Genomic DNA, 13,026 nt, shown 5'->3' on the forward strand with positions numbered 1-13,026 from the left:
ATGGCCTACTCCTGCTCCTATCTTCTATGTTTCTATGTTTCTAAACCATGGCTCTGCCCACCTGTTCAGGTAGACATAAACTATTCCATGGCATTTTTCAAAGAAAAGTAGAGAGTTCTCTTGGTGCTTTAGCCAATATTTTCCCTCAATCAACACCACCAAAATGAAAAGAATCACCTCAGTTGCTTTTTGTGCGACCTTGCTGTGTGCAATTGGCCTACTGCTTTACCAAAGAGCCATAGAGATGATGGGCCAATGGCTTCCTTCTGTTCTATAAACTATAATTCTACCGCTGCCATATTTATCAATGTAATAACAGTGATTCAACTTCTATAAGATTTCATTAGTTGTGAAGCACTCTGATATGTCCTGAGAAGTTGCTAAAGCATTGTATAAATACATGTTGTTCTTCTTCATTAGAATCTATACACGATTAAAATGTGGTAAGAAACCACTGAATTCTAAAACAACATTTTGATGCTATTATTCTGGTCAGTTTATTTCTCATTTTCCAAATTCTGATACATCACGCATTGTCTGTGCCTATCTGGTTGTTCACTGAAAAAAGTCCAGCCTGTGCATATGAAGCAATGACCAAACAGGCTAATTGCAAGGATTTCTAATTGTAAATCAAATGTTATTTTAATCTAGAATAACTTTATAATGAGATCATACTTGAGATATTGTGGGAAATGTTGAGCATCCTACCTTCAGAAGGATGATGCTGCATTGGAGAGGGTTCAGAGAAGAATGGTAAAGATAATTCCAGGAATTAGAATTCAATTATGACAAGAGTTTCACTGAATTCAAACTTTGGTGAAGACTGAGAAGGGATAACAGGCCTCGAAAAGGCACAGATAAAACCAAAAGATCACAAGTCTGGTAAATACAAATAAAGAAGATAATTCGGCCCATCTAAATTAATTGTCCATTAAGACCATATAGTTCACCCATTGCAGCATCCAATTGCATATTAAATAGTTCCAGGGCTTTACTTATATATACTTATTACATTTACCTTTCACTAGTTGAACCTGTGGCTCCTTGTCCGAAACTTGCAATTCAGTTTGAAATAATTTTCCAGAGTTACAGTACTTTTATCTACCATTCACTATTTTATATGCCTCTATAAGATCACCTCCCAATTGCCAGCTTTCAAGGTGAAGAAGCCCACTTTATTCCAGCTTTTCCTTAGTTCAGATGTCTGGTGCTAGGGCTCTTCCCTGTTATGCTTCCAGCACCTGAATGTCACCCCTATGATTGCCAGACCTGAATACAGTACAGGAAACTCTCTGGTATCCGGCACCGACGGGACCGGGATGGTGCCGGTTGATTAAAAATTCCGGATGACGGAGAGGGTTATCTACCGAGGCTATTTTTAACAAACAAAAATTTTAAAAATCAAGAAATGTGCAGTATATAGTAATTAGGTACTCACCCACAGAATGCCGTGTTAAATGGATGGTGGAAGATGCTTGATTAAGTACAGTACTGCCAGTTGAGGGTAATCCATAACTCTTTAATTACTTAACAGTAAAACAAAACTTATACAGTAAACAGAAAAATGGCGGATCGGAAGAGACTACTGGCAGCGCGGGAGAGTCAGACTCCTGTTATTGAGGTGTTCGGACTTCCGACAGCGCCAAGAAGCTGAGTAGTGGCAGTTTGGAGAACTACCCCCACTGACTAACTCGGCCACCGCAGGAGACTCGGACTCGGTCTCAGCAAAATTTCCGGCTATTGAGGTGTTCTTTTCGGAGTATGAATTTTGCCGGTTAATAGAGTATTCCGGATAGTTAGGTGCCGTTTAAACGAGAGTTTCCTGTATATGGTTTGACCAGCGCACTAAACAGTTTGAGTACGGTTTTCTATGACTTGTACTCTACTGTTTAGACTGTACAGTTCAGCATTCTAGCTGCTTTGTTCGTTGCTGCTCTGCAGTGGTTCACATGTTCAGTGTCAAGTCTGCTATGACACCTAGATCTTTCTAGTTAATTCTTGGCTATTTTGACACCATTCATGGAGAAATGTGTGTTGCCCATTTTTCCTTCCTAGGTGCAGTACTTTAAACTTTCTTGTGTTATATTTCATCTGCCATTCTTCCACTCACTTACATATTTTGTCCAACTCATTTTGTATTTTCTGAGCTGCCTCCTCAGAATTAATTGCCCCTCATAATTTGGTATCAGCTGCAAATATGACCATCGAATTTCAAAATCCAAGCCATTGATGCAAATTAGAAAATGTAGTTGCCTACATCTGTTTTGTCACTCTTCTTCAATATGGGCACCAGGTTGGCCTGTTTCTAATCCACTGGTACCTCCCCCTTGTCCGCTCACTCTCTTATAATGACCATCAATGCCTCCCTAGATCTCCCTGGTGCTATTATACTGCAATAAATACCATCTCTCTGTGAGCAATTGAAATTAAACTGTTCTCGCAGAAGTAGTGGACACAAACACAAAACCAGCAAGTCTCAAGCCAGAGCTGAGATTTGAAGTTTCTCCCTTCCTAAATGGAGCAGTAGCTCTCATCAGAAGCAATTAATGCTTTGAATTTCTTTAAATAATGGAAGACACGTAGAAATTACAAGGATAAGCTTAAGCTTCTTCTTCTTCCTTCTTAGGCAGTCCCTCGGGAACCGAGGATGACTTGCTTCCACATTAAAAATGAGTTCGCAGGTGACTGATGAGTCCAATGCGGGTCCTACAGTCTCTGTCACAGGTGGGGCAGACGGTGGTTGAAGGGGCGGGTGGGTGGGGTGCTTGGGTTGACGTGCGCTCCTTGCGCTGCCTGCGCTTGGCTTCCGCTTGCTCCCGGCGAAGAGACTCGAGGTGTTCGGCACCTTCCCGGATGCTTCTCCTCCACTTTGTGCGGTCTTGGGCCAGGGATTCCTTAAGCATACGTATAAGCATAGACTCACATTGAAGAGATCAAAAGATTAGAACAAATGAGATGATCAGAAAATCTACCCCATATGCTAAGTACTAGGAAATATTTTTCTATGAATATAGAATGGCGTTCACCAATCCTACTGAATACGATGTTTTCAGCACTGCCAATACCCATGGAATTCTCCTCTGTTCTGGATTAATATCCTTGAGTTTTGCTTGATTAGTTTTTAAGAAATTCCACAGAGTTAGCTCTTGGAAATTTTGCCTGTACTTTATCACCTCCTTAAGACATTGAAAGTATTGCATGTTCTGCGGAAAGGATCAGGGTTGGTGAGTTGAGTGGTATATTCATGCCCACTGCGCCTCTGAACCACATGTTGGCAATAGTGACCACACTGGGTCACGTTTCAGTTAATGTACACAATGGGCTTGGATAAAGAATATTCTTTAGTTTGGGCAGAAAGTCATTTTGCATTTGCACAGAACAAACTCTGTTGTTTGGTAATTTTTTTTAATGCTTAATGAGATGACAGATTCTAATCATAGGGAATAGAATTATTGTTGTTCCCCCCTAGTACCAGCATCAAACATTCCTAGATCAGGAACACTTTAGGTTGGATGCAGAGTAAAAGTCCCTCTGCAATTTCTAATCAGTGTGCTAATGGGACATTATTATTTTCCACACCCACTGACCTGCATTCTCCCAATAAGATTACTAATTGCTCCAAATTATGGGTAACTTTGTTGTGTGAACCTGCAGCAATAAAAGGTACTGGGTTGAAATTGTCCTACTTATATCATTTGGGACCATTACAGCCCATCTCGGCTGAGTTCTAACCCAGATCAGAAGGGGAGAGGGAGGAATGCTAAGACACTGCAACATTGACGTTGTACATTGTTTCCTTTAACTGCAATCATGTAATAAAATCCGCAAAATTACAGCAGCAGCTCAAGCATAACTTCATAATATTTAAAAAATAAAAAACTTAGGAAAACAGACTCCTGTATCTCCATATGGAAATCAGATTCAAGCCAAGAGAATGAGGAAGAATAAACCATAATGTAGAACGGAACCCTCTTTTGGCAAAGTATTATTGCCATGTCAATATTTCACTATGTCAGGAATAAAAAAACAGTTATTCAAGGCAGTTGAAGAGACCAGAAGGTTGTTACAAAATAGATTGGAAAATGTGCCCCATAGTCTGCTAAATGCTGGGAAGACATTTTGCTATGAATGTAGAATGGTGTGCACAAATTTAGATCTAGCACTCCAATAATCCCTCTTCTCCCCTGCCCCCCACCCCCAAGTTTTGACTCAGAACATCATGTTAAATGCCTTCTGCTATGATTGAAACCATGGATATTACAGTACTCTGTGTGTGTGCGTGTGAGAGCGTGTGTGTTTGGAGAATAATGGGGCAGGGTGGATATGCAACATTCACAGAAACAGAAATCACAGAAACCCCACAGTGCAGATAGAGGCCATTTCGGCCCATCGAGCCTGCACCGACACATATCCCACCCGATCCCCGTAACCCCTAAACCAACACATATCCCACCCTATCCCCATAACCCCACGTATTTAATCCCCCTAACACTAAGGGTCAATTTATCATAGCCAATCAACCTAACCTGCACATCTTTGGACTGTGGAAGGAAACCGGAGCACCCGGAGGAAACCCATGCAAACACGGGGAGAATGTGCAAACTCCACACAGACAGTCGCCCGAGGCCGGATTCGAACCCGGGTCCCTGGCGCTGTGAGGCAACAGTGCTATCCACTATGCCACTGGAGTTACAAAAATGCACAGATTGTACATTAAATAGAGAATAGATATCTAGCAGCTAGTTGGACTAAATCAAATTTTATTTGATAATCTGTCATCTACAAACTGTCCTCAATCTGGACTGTAAAGATCCAGATAGATACATAATAAGAAATGGCTGAAGCACACCTTATATGGAGAATAGTGAGTTACAAGTGAAGAATTTAGAGAATAAAGTGCAACAGCAAATTATTGTTCATGATCCCTGTGATTAGATGTAGGGATATACATGAGGCAGGGCACAAGCCTATTCCCATGATATTCCTGATTATGAGTCTTTGATTTCGACTGTAGCTTTTGACATCAGGTTTGGATGGTGGGGGCAAGGTGTTCAGTGAAATCAGGTGCCTCGCCCACAGGAAAAGGAGAAGGGAAACTGGAGGAAGAGCCACCCCAGGCGACTGTTATGCGCCAACAAGTAACCATCTCCTGGCCAATATGGGGGAAGAGGCTTGAGTGCAGACCACCTGCCCAAGATGCGGAGCATTGCCAATAGACTCAAATATACATACACCACATTTATTTTGTTTGCGAGCAGCGAATTTGCTGCAGGGACTGATAGTTATGTGATGTCCATACAACAGTTGGCACTGGGGTGTGCAGTGCTCCAGAAGGGCAATTTTGTATGAGTAAAATTACAGGGAAGCCGATATCTTTCCAACAAATAGAAAGGTGATTTAGAGACAGCAACCTTTAAAAACTGTCAGCACGCACGCCTGATTCCTCATTCACCAGAGAGTACAGGGATGTGGGCTTCAGGGAGGGGAGGTGATCGTGGTCAGTATGGATCCAGTCAGACCAGACTAGCTACATTGGGTTGCACAGTCTTTCCTCATTCAAACATTCTTACATACCTTGATGATGTGTGTCCCCAGCCCTACTCAGCATCTGTTCATAAGTAGAATATAAATCAGAGGAGGTGGTGATCAAAACTTACCGTGCTCTGATCAGACCACACCTTGAATACCGTGTCCAGTTCTGGTCACCAAGAAACAAGGGAGGCTTTCAGGTGCTCGAGGCAGTGCAGAGAAGCGCCACGAGGCTGATTCCCAGAGTCAGGGGTCTGAGTTATGAAGAAAGGCTGGAGAAACTTGGGCTGGGGTGGAGCCTTAGAGGTGATTTTATAGGAGTATACAAAACCGTTAAGGGCCTGGAAAAAGTAAACCCAGAATGTTGCTTGAAATAGGGATAGAACAAATGGACACAGGGTCAAATTAATGTAATTTTAGGACAGGTATCGGGAATTTCTTCGCATGATCAAAGCATGGACTAGATGTGCAGATCGACTAGTGGAGGTGCAAACCCTGGAATCCTTTAACAAATAATGGCCTTCTAGACAGATGAATTAAGATGGGCCAAATGGCCTTCCTCATTTAATTATCTTGTCATCTCATATCAGATACGATTATGATAGTTGCACATGTTTATACACGGTTTGTACTCAATGGGGGAAAAATTGAGTCACGCCCCCTTTGGGGCGCTAACTTCGCCGGGGAGCTACCTTTAGCGCCTCGAAAAAATTAGCACCCCTGCGGCCAAAATTCATCGGTAGCGCCCCACAAGGGAAGCGGGGTGCTACTAGAAGTGTCCCACCTCCCTCTTGGTGCGCTGCAGCACGTCATGCCACAGTACTGCAGACCTTCCTCCCCTTCTTAAAGGGAAGGGGCCTAGCGCAGCACGACCCGGGGCTCAGCTGGACCACCAGGGGTCAGAGTGCCGGCAAAAGAGCCCGACACTCAAGAGGAGCGCCAGGCTCATGGAGCGCAGCCAGCACTCCGCAGGGGGGCTGCTGAGGAGGCTGGGGGACGGCAACGGGGGCAGGTGCTGGCAGGCGGCCAGCAATAAAAATGGCCACCCGGCACCTTGCCTTTAAGTAGCGCCGCCCCAGCCGCAGGTAGGCCCCCCTGTCGCCATCGGACATAGCGTGCGGCGGTAAATCAGGGGATGATACCGAAGATCGCATCCGGGGCACGAGCACGGCGCTGCGCGTGGCGATGATGTCATCGCTGATGGCGCAGCGCCGCGGGACGCTAACGGTTACCGCCACTGCTAACCTCCCGCTGAATATCGCGGGAGGCGTTGGCAGTGCCACACCCAGGCACTAGTTGCTTTGCACCCCATTAGCGCCCTCTTAAGGCGCTAACGGGAGGCGCAAAGCAACCAAATTTTCCCCCCAATATTTCTAAATGTCTTAGCATTGATACTACTTTTTTAAATCAGTTAAGAAGGATGGTGATTGATATCAATTTACTTGTTTCTATAAAATTATAATTTTTTGGGGGGTAGGGAATTTATGCTTGAAAGAGGTATTGCTGCTGTTTTGCAGAGGGTGGGTGAATGAAGGTGCTCTTACATTGCTGTAGCCCTGTCAGCTTCTGATATGAAGACCTATTACAGTGAACAATACTGGCAAATTTACCAGCCTTTATAGGGCCAATTGCAACAGAGACCCACTTGTTTGTGGATCCTCTGATTTACAACTGGAATTCTAATCTTCCTTGTTGGCCTTCTAAACACACTGCGCCATTTCAGCATCTTTGCATTGTAACATAAAATTGTATCATTACCTACTGGGCTGGTTTAGCATTCTATTCACAGGCCCATGATTTGGGTTCTTTTTTAAATTGAAGACTGTTTAGATTCTCCTGCACCTCTCCTCTCCGATAGACCCTTTGGAAGCTGATTAGCTCCAGCAGGCTTACAGGAGAGCAGAAGCACAGGACACTATCAACAGGGGAGAGTAATATATCAAAATCAGTTAATGTTACTCACCCAAAACACAGTCTTAAGTGCAGAAGCACTTTCTGACATGCAGTATCAAAAGACACAGCCAACTTGATAATGATCTTTGGTGCAAATTATATCATCTATCATACATTTAGCCACTTAAGAAAATTTTGTCAACTACATTTTACGGTTCAATGATACCCTTTAAACTGGAGAGTTGACAATTTCTGGAGAGACTATATAGGAAGAGTTATTGGGCCTGGCATTGTAGGGGAACTGAATCATCATCTGCAGATAGTCTTTCAACCAGAAATGGGGTGTTTAGCCTGCTGCTCTGTGAATGGCCACCTCCCAGCATTAATTCAACTCCTTTACATTGTCATGTTGTGTCACTGCTTCCAGCCAGTATCCTGTGTTACTGACTTATCTATTGGTCTCAGTAACTCCTGCCAGTTGGTTCTCTGCATGAACGTCCTTACCTTTTTGTGACACTTCAGCTCCCTCAGCCTGTCCAGTTCAGTAAGTCCTTCCAAGTAGTTCTCCCACTGAAATCACTGGTGCCCACTTTTGAAGCAATATTCAAAAAACACAAAATCAAAAGATAATCACAGATGAGGAAGGCCATTTGGCCCATATTAATTCATCCGTTCAGAAAGACCCTAAAACATCAGCCCCATTCCAGCATCCATTCAATTCTTAAATGATTCCAGGGTTTCATCTCTACGACTCTATCTGGGAATCCATTCCAAGTCTTAATCACTCTTTGTGTGAAGAAGTATTCCTGATATCTGTTCTAAATTTATCTTTTACTAGTTTGAACTTGCATTCCCATGTCCCACTCAAATTTATTTTAAAGTAATATTGCCAGATTTACCTTTTCCATTCCAGTAACTACCAAATACTGTATCTCTATATGATCACCTTTCAGGCACCTTTTCTCCAGGTTGAAAAGTCCAAATCTCATCAGTCATTCCTCATAACACAGGCCTTTGAAACTAGAGATCAGCCTCGTGGCTGTTCTCTGCACTGCCTCCACTGCTTGAATGTCTCCCTCGTGCCTCAATGACCAGACTGGATACAGCGGCCCGGATTTTGCGGTGGGTATGACGGCGTATGTTAGAGCCGTGATTCTGAGAGTATGCTGTTTTTCAATAACCACACGGATGCTGTAACTTAACGATAAACAGGTATTTACTGGAGGAGGGTAGTCTCAAGACTGGGGGTACAGAGGCATGCGCAAGGCTTATATACAGGTGTGGTCACTGCCGGTACTACAGTATACAGGAGCTGTAAAAGTAGTTCTGTCTTAAAGGCACATACACTACAATTCCTCCCCTTTTAGATTAGTAGTACCCCTACTATTCAAATAACAATTAACACTTTAACATGTACATTAAACAACAATAGTCCATTTATAGATTCAGTCTTTGGGGCGGCTTCCTGACCCTTTCGGGATAGCGCCTTTCCTGAGGTTCTTGTTCTTGGTGCAGAGGCGATTCTGACCCCTTTTCATCGGGTAGTTCATCGGGTTCCCCTGCTACTGGTTCTGAGGCAGATGCTACCGGTATGTCGGGTTCATTCCCAGGTACTCGAGACATGGGGTTGACGCATTCCTGTGACGCTAAGATCTGATCGACGTGGCGTCTCACAATGTTCTCCCCGACATCCACTGTGTACATTAATGGCCCCTGCCTTGTGCGTATCGTTCCGGGTTGCCATTTCTCTGCGCGATAGTCACGGGCCAAGACTGGTTGTCCTACATTGAAGCTCCTTGTCGGCTTCTCGTTGATGTGCTGGAATTGTTTGTCCTCAACATTTCTTCGCACATTTGGTCTGAGCAAGTCCAGACGAAATCTCAACATTCGGTTAAAGAACATCATGGCCGGGGTCTGGTTGGTAACTGCATGTGTCGCGTTTCGGTCGGCTAATAAGAAATTGTCCATCTTATGCTGTAGTGGAATTTCATCGTCGCACATGGCCTTTATCGCCTTCTTAAAGGTTTGTACGAACCTCTCAGCCAATCCATTTGTGGCTGGATGATACGGGGCGGATGTGTAATGCCTTACCCCATTCCTTCTCATAAATTTTTGAAACTCTTCGGACACAAACTGTGGTCCATTATCAGAGCAAATCTGCTCTGGCAAACCGTTTCTGGCAAATATGGTCCGTAGGACTGCAATCGTTTTCTCTGTAGTGGTTGAGGACATTTTTATCACCTCAGGCCACTTCGAATGAGCATCCACTGCTATTAAGAACATTGAGTCCATGAATGGACCAGCAAAATCAATGTGCACCCGTTGCCATGGAGAGGAGGGCCACTCCCATGGGTGTAGAGGGGCATGTGGTGGTGCATTTTGGACCTTCTGGCATCCTAAGCAGCTCTTAGTTACGTCTTCGATTTGTTGATCGATTCCTGGCCACCACACATAAGCCCTAGCAAGGCTTTTCATTTTCATTCCCCCCAGATGACCTTCATGTAGCTCATTTAGCACTCTCTTCCTTAACTTGGGTGGAATCACCACTCTGGATCCACACATCACTGTCCCCTGGCATACTGACAGCTGTTCTCTTCTGGATGAGAATGCTGGCAACAGTGAGTCATCATGTGTTGGCCATCCCTTCACCGTCAAATCATATACCCGAGACAGCGTCGGATCATTGCGGGTCTCCTTCTCTATATCCGCGTTCGTTACTGGCAATCGTTCAATTATTGACGAATAAAATATCTCGATAGTGTCCACTGCTGGTGCTTCCTCCACAGTAGGCAGTGGCAGGCGCGATAGCCCATCAGCGTTCCCATGCTGTTTCGTGCCTTTATATTCTATTTCATATTGATTCGCCCCTAGAAACAGGGACCATCTTTGTAACCGTTGTGCAGTCATCACTGGAACGCCCTTCTTAGGATTAAAGATGGAGACAAGTGGTTGGTGGTCAGTCAGCAAGGTGAACTTCTGCCCATGTAGATAGTGGTTGAATTTTTTTACTCCCCATACTAGGCTGAGGGCCTCCCTGTCAATCTGGGCGTAGTTGCGCTCGGCTGAGGTTAGTGACTGAGACGCAAAGGCTACTGGCCTCTCCAACCCGTCTGGGAATTTGTGCGACAGCACCACTCCAATACCATAGGGTGATGCATCACATGCCAAACGAATTGGTAGCGCTGGGTTGAAATGGGCCAACACCTCTTTTGATGTGATCAATTCTTTACACTTCTGGAAAGCTCGTCTACGTTCGTCATCCCACTTCCATGGTACCCCTGTTTGCAGTAGGGTGTTCAGTGGGTGTAATACCGTGGACAAATTTGGTAAGAACTTGTGGTAGTAGTTTACCAGCCCGAGGAACGACCTCAGTTGTGACACATTTTCCGGTGCTGGAGCCTTGACTACTGCCTCAATCTTTTCAGGGGATTTATGTAACCCCTCTTCATCGATGACGTGGCCACAATACGAGATCTGTTTCTGGAAAAACTCGCACTTGTGGCGATTAGCTCATAGCCCATACTCCTTTAATCTGGTGAGCACCTTCTCCAAGTTGGCGAGGTGATCACTGTCATTTTCGCCCGTGACCAAGATGTCGTCCAAATAACACTGGGTCCCTGGAATCCCTTGCAGGACTTGATCCATTGCCCTTTGCCAGAGAGCCGGAGCCGAGGCTACCCCGAACACCAGCCGGTTGTATTGATAGAGACCTTTATGAGTGTTAATCGTAAGGTATTGTTTCGAAGCTTCTTCTACCTCCATTTGCAAGTACACCTGGGCTAGATCAATTTTGGTGAAGCGTCTACCTCCAGACAGCGCGGCAAAAATATCCTCAATTCGTGGAAGTGGATATTGTACCGTGTGAAGGATTGGGTTCACTGTCACCTTAAAATCACCACAGATGCGGACCTTCTTTGGTTCCCCAGGCGTATTACTCAACGACCTCTTCATTACAGGAACGATGGGTGTAGCCCACTCACTCCAGTCCACTTTGGACAGTACTCCTGAACGTTCCAACCCTTCCAGCTCTGCTTCGACAGCTGGTCTGATCGCATAAGGCACTGGTCTGGCCTTAAGAAACTTTGGGCTTGCATTTTCCTCTATTTTAATCGTTGCTGTTATGCCTTTTAGTGTTCCTAGTCCCTCCTGGAACACTTCTTTTGCGTCAGTTAGCATTTTTGACAGTTGTCCAGGTGTGACGTCGTCATCCTTTTTGGCCTCAACCTTCAGTGCCTGTATGGAATGCCAATCTAATTGTATCTTCCGGATCCATTCACGTCCTAGCAGTGGAGGTCCTCCATCTGGCAATACATATATATCCATTTTAGGTATTTCCTGGCCTTTATATACCACTTTCACCCTTATTTTTCCTTTGGGGTAGACTTTTTGCCCCGTATACGTCTTCAAGACAATCTCTGTAGCTTTCAAGGGTATATGTGAAAATAGCCGCTTGTAGTCCCTTTGGTTTATGACTGTTAGGGCTGATCCTGTGTCCAATTCCATTTTCACTTGGACTCCGTCTATCTTGAGTGTAACCCAGATAGTCTGGTGCTCCTCCATTTTGGTTACCTTATGTAGTTTCAGACAACCCAGCTCCTTGCTTCCGGAGTCTGTGTCCCTTTTCTGTTCGTCTGAACCACTGTCCATCACCTGGTGTACCTTTTTGTACTTCTCCTGTGGAGATTTCTTACTGTTGGTTTTCTTCCCAGACCTGCAGACTCTTGCTATGTGTCCTGCTTTTCCACACTGTCTGCACACTTGGTCCTTGAACCAACAATCCTTCTGGTCATGTGTTGTTCTGCCGCAGCGATAGCACTTCCCTGTTCCATAGGACATTTCATTGGTGCCATATTCTTGCGGTCTCCGTTGTATCTCTGCAGCTCCCCTTGCGGCTGCTTCGTGTGATACTGCCATACTGAAAGCCTTGTCCAGCGTAAGATCCTTTTCTGATAGAAGCCGTTTCTGGGTTCCTTCACTTTGTAGCCCACACACAAACTTGTCCCTTAACGTATCTGCTAGTCCCGCTCCAAACTGGCAGTGTTTCGATAACTTGCGCAGTTCCGTTAGATACTCAGCATTGCTTTCATCTTTGTGTTGGTTCCTTTTATGGAACTTAAATCGTTCTGCTATCAGCAGCGGTGTGGGGTTTAAGTGGTCCTGTAGGATTTCTACTATGCTTTCGAAATTCTTGTTCACCGGCTTCTCTGGGGTTATTAGATTTTGCAGTAACCCATAAGTTTTTGCACCCATGGAATTTAACAAAACCAGTGCTTTACTAGCATCTGGCACTTCATTCGCCCTGCTGTACACCTCAATACGTTCCACATATGTCGCCCAATCTTTGACTTCATTGTCGAACGTAGAGATACTGCCACTCTTCGGCATCCCTGGGTGTGATTTAACTGTCAAAAATGGCGTCTCCCGCGCGTCCCCTTCTTCTCCGCTGGCACAAAATGGCGTCTCCCGCGCTTTCCTTCCTTCCCGCGCTCGCCCTTCTTCTCCACTGCAGCTTCTAAAAATGGCGTCTCCCGCGCTCTCCCTTCTTCTCCCCGCGGACACTGTTCAGCCCTTGAGCCCTGGCTGTGCTCTGCGCGTCCTTTTTTT

Source organism: Somniosus microcephalus, chromosome 16 (assembly GCF_052327205.1).
Source record: "Somniosus microcephalus isolate GS21.2 chromosome 16, FLI_Smic_1.0, whole genome shotgun sequence".
NCBI lineage: Eukaryota > Metazoa > Chordata > Chondrichthyes > Squaliformes > Somniosidae > Somniosus > Somniosus microcephalus.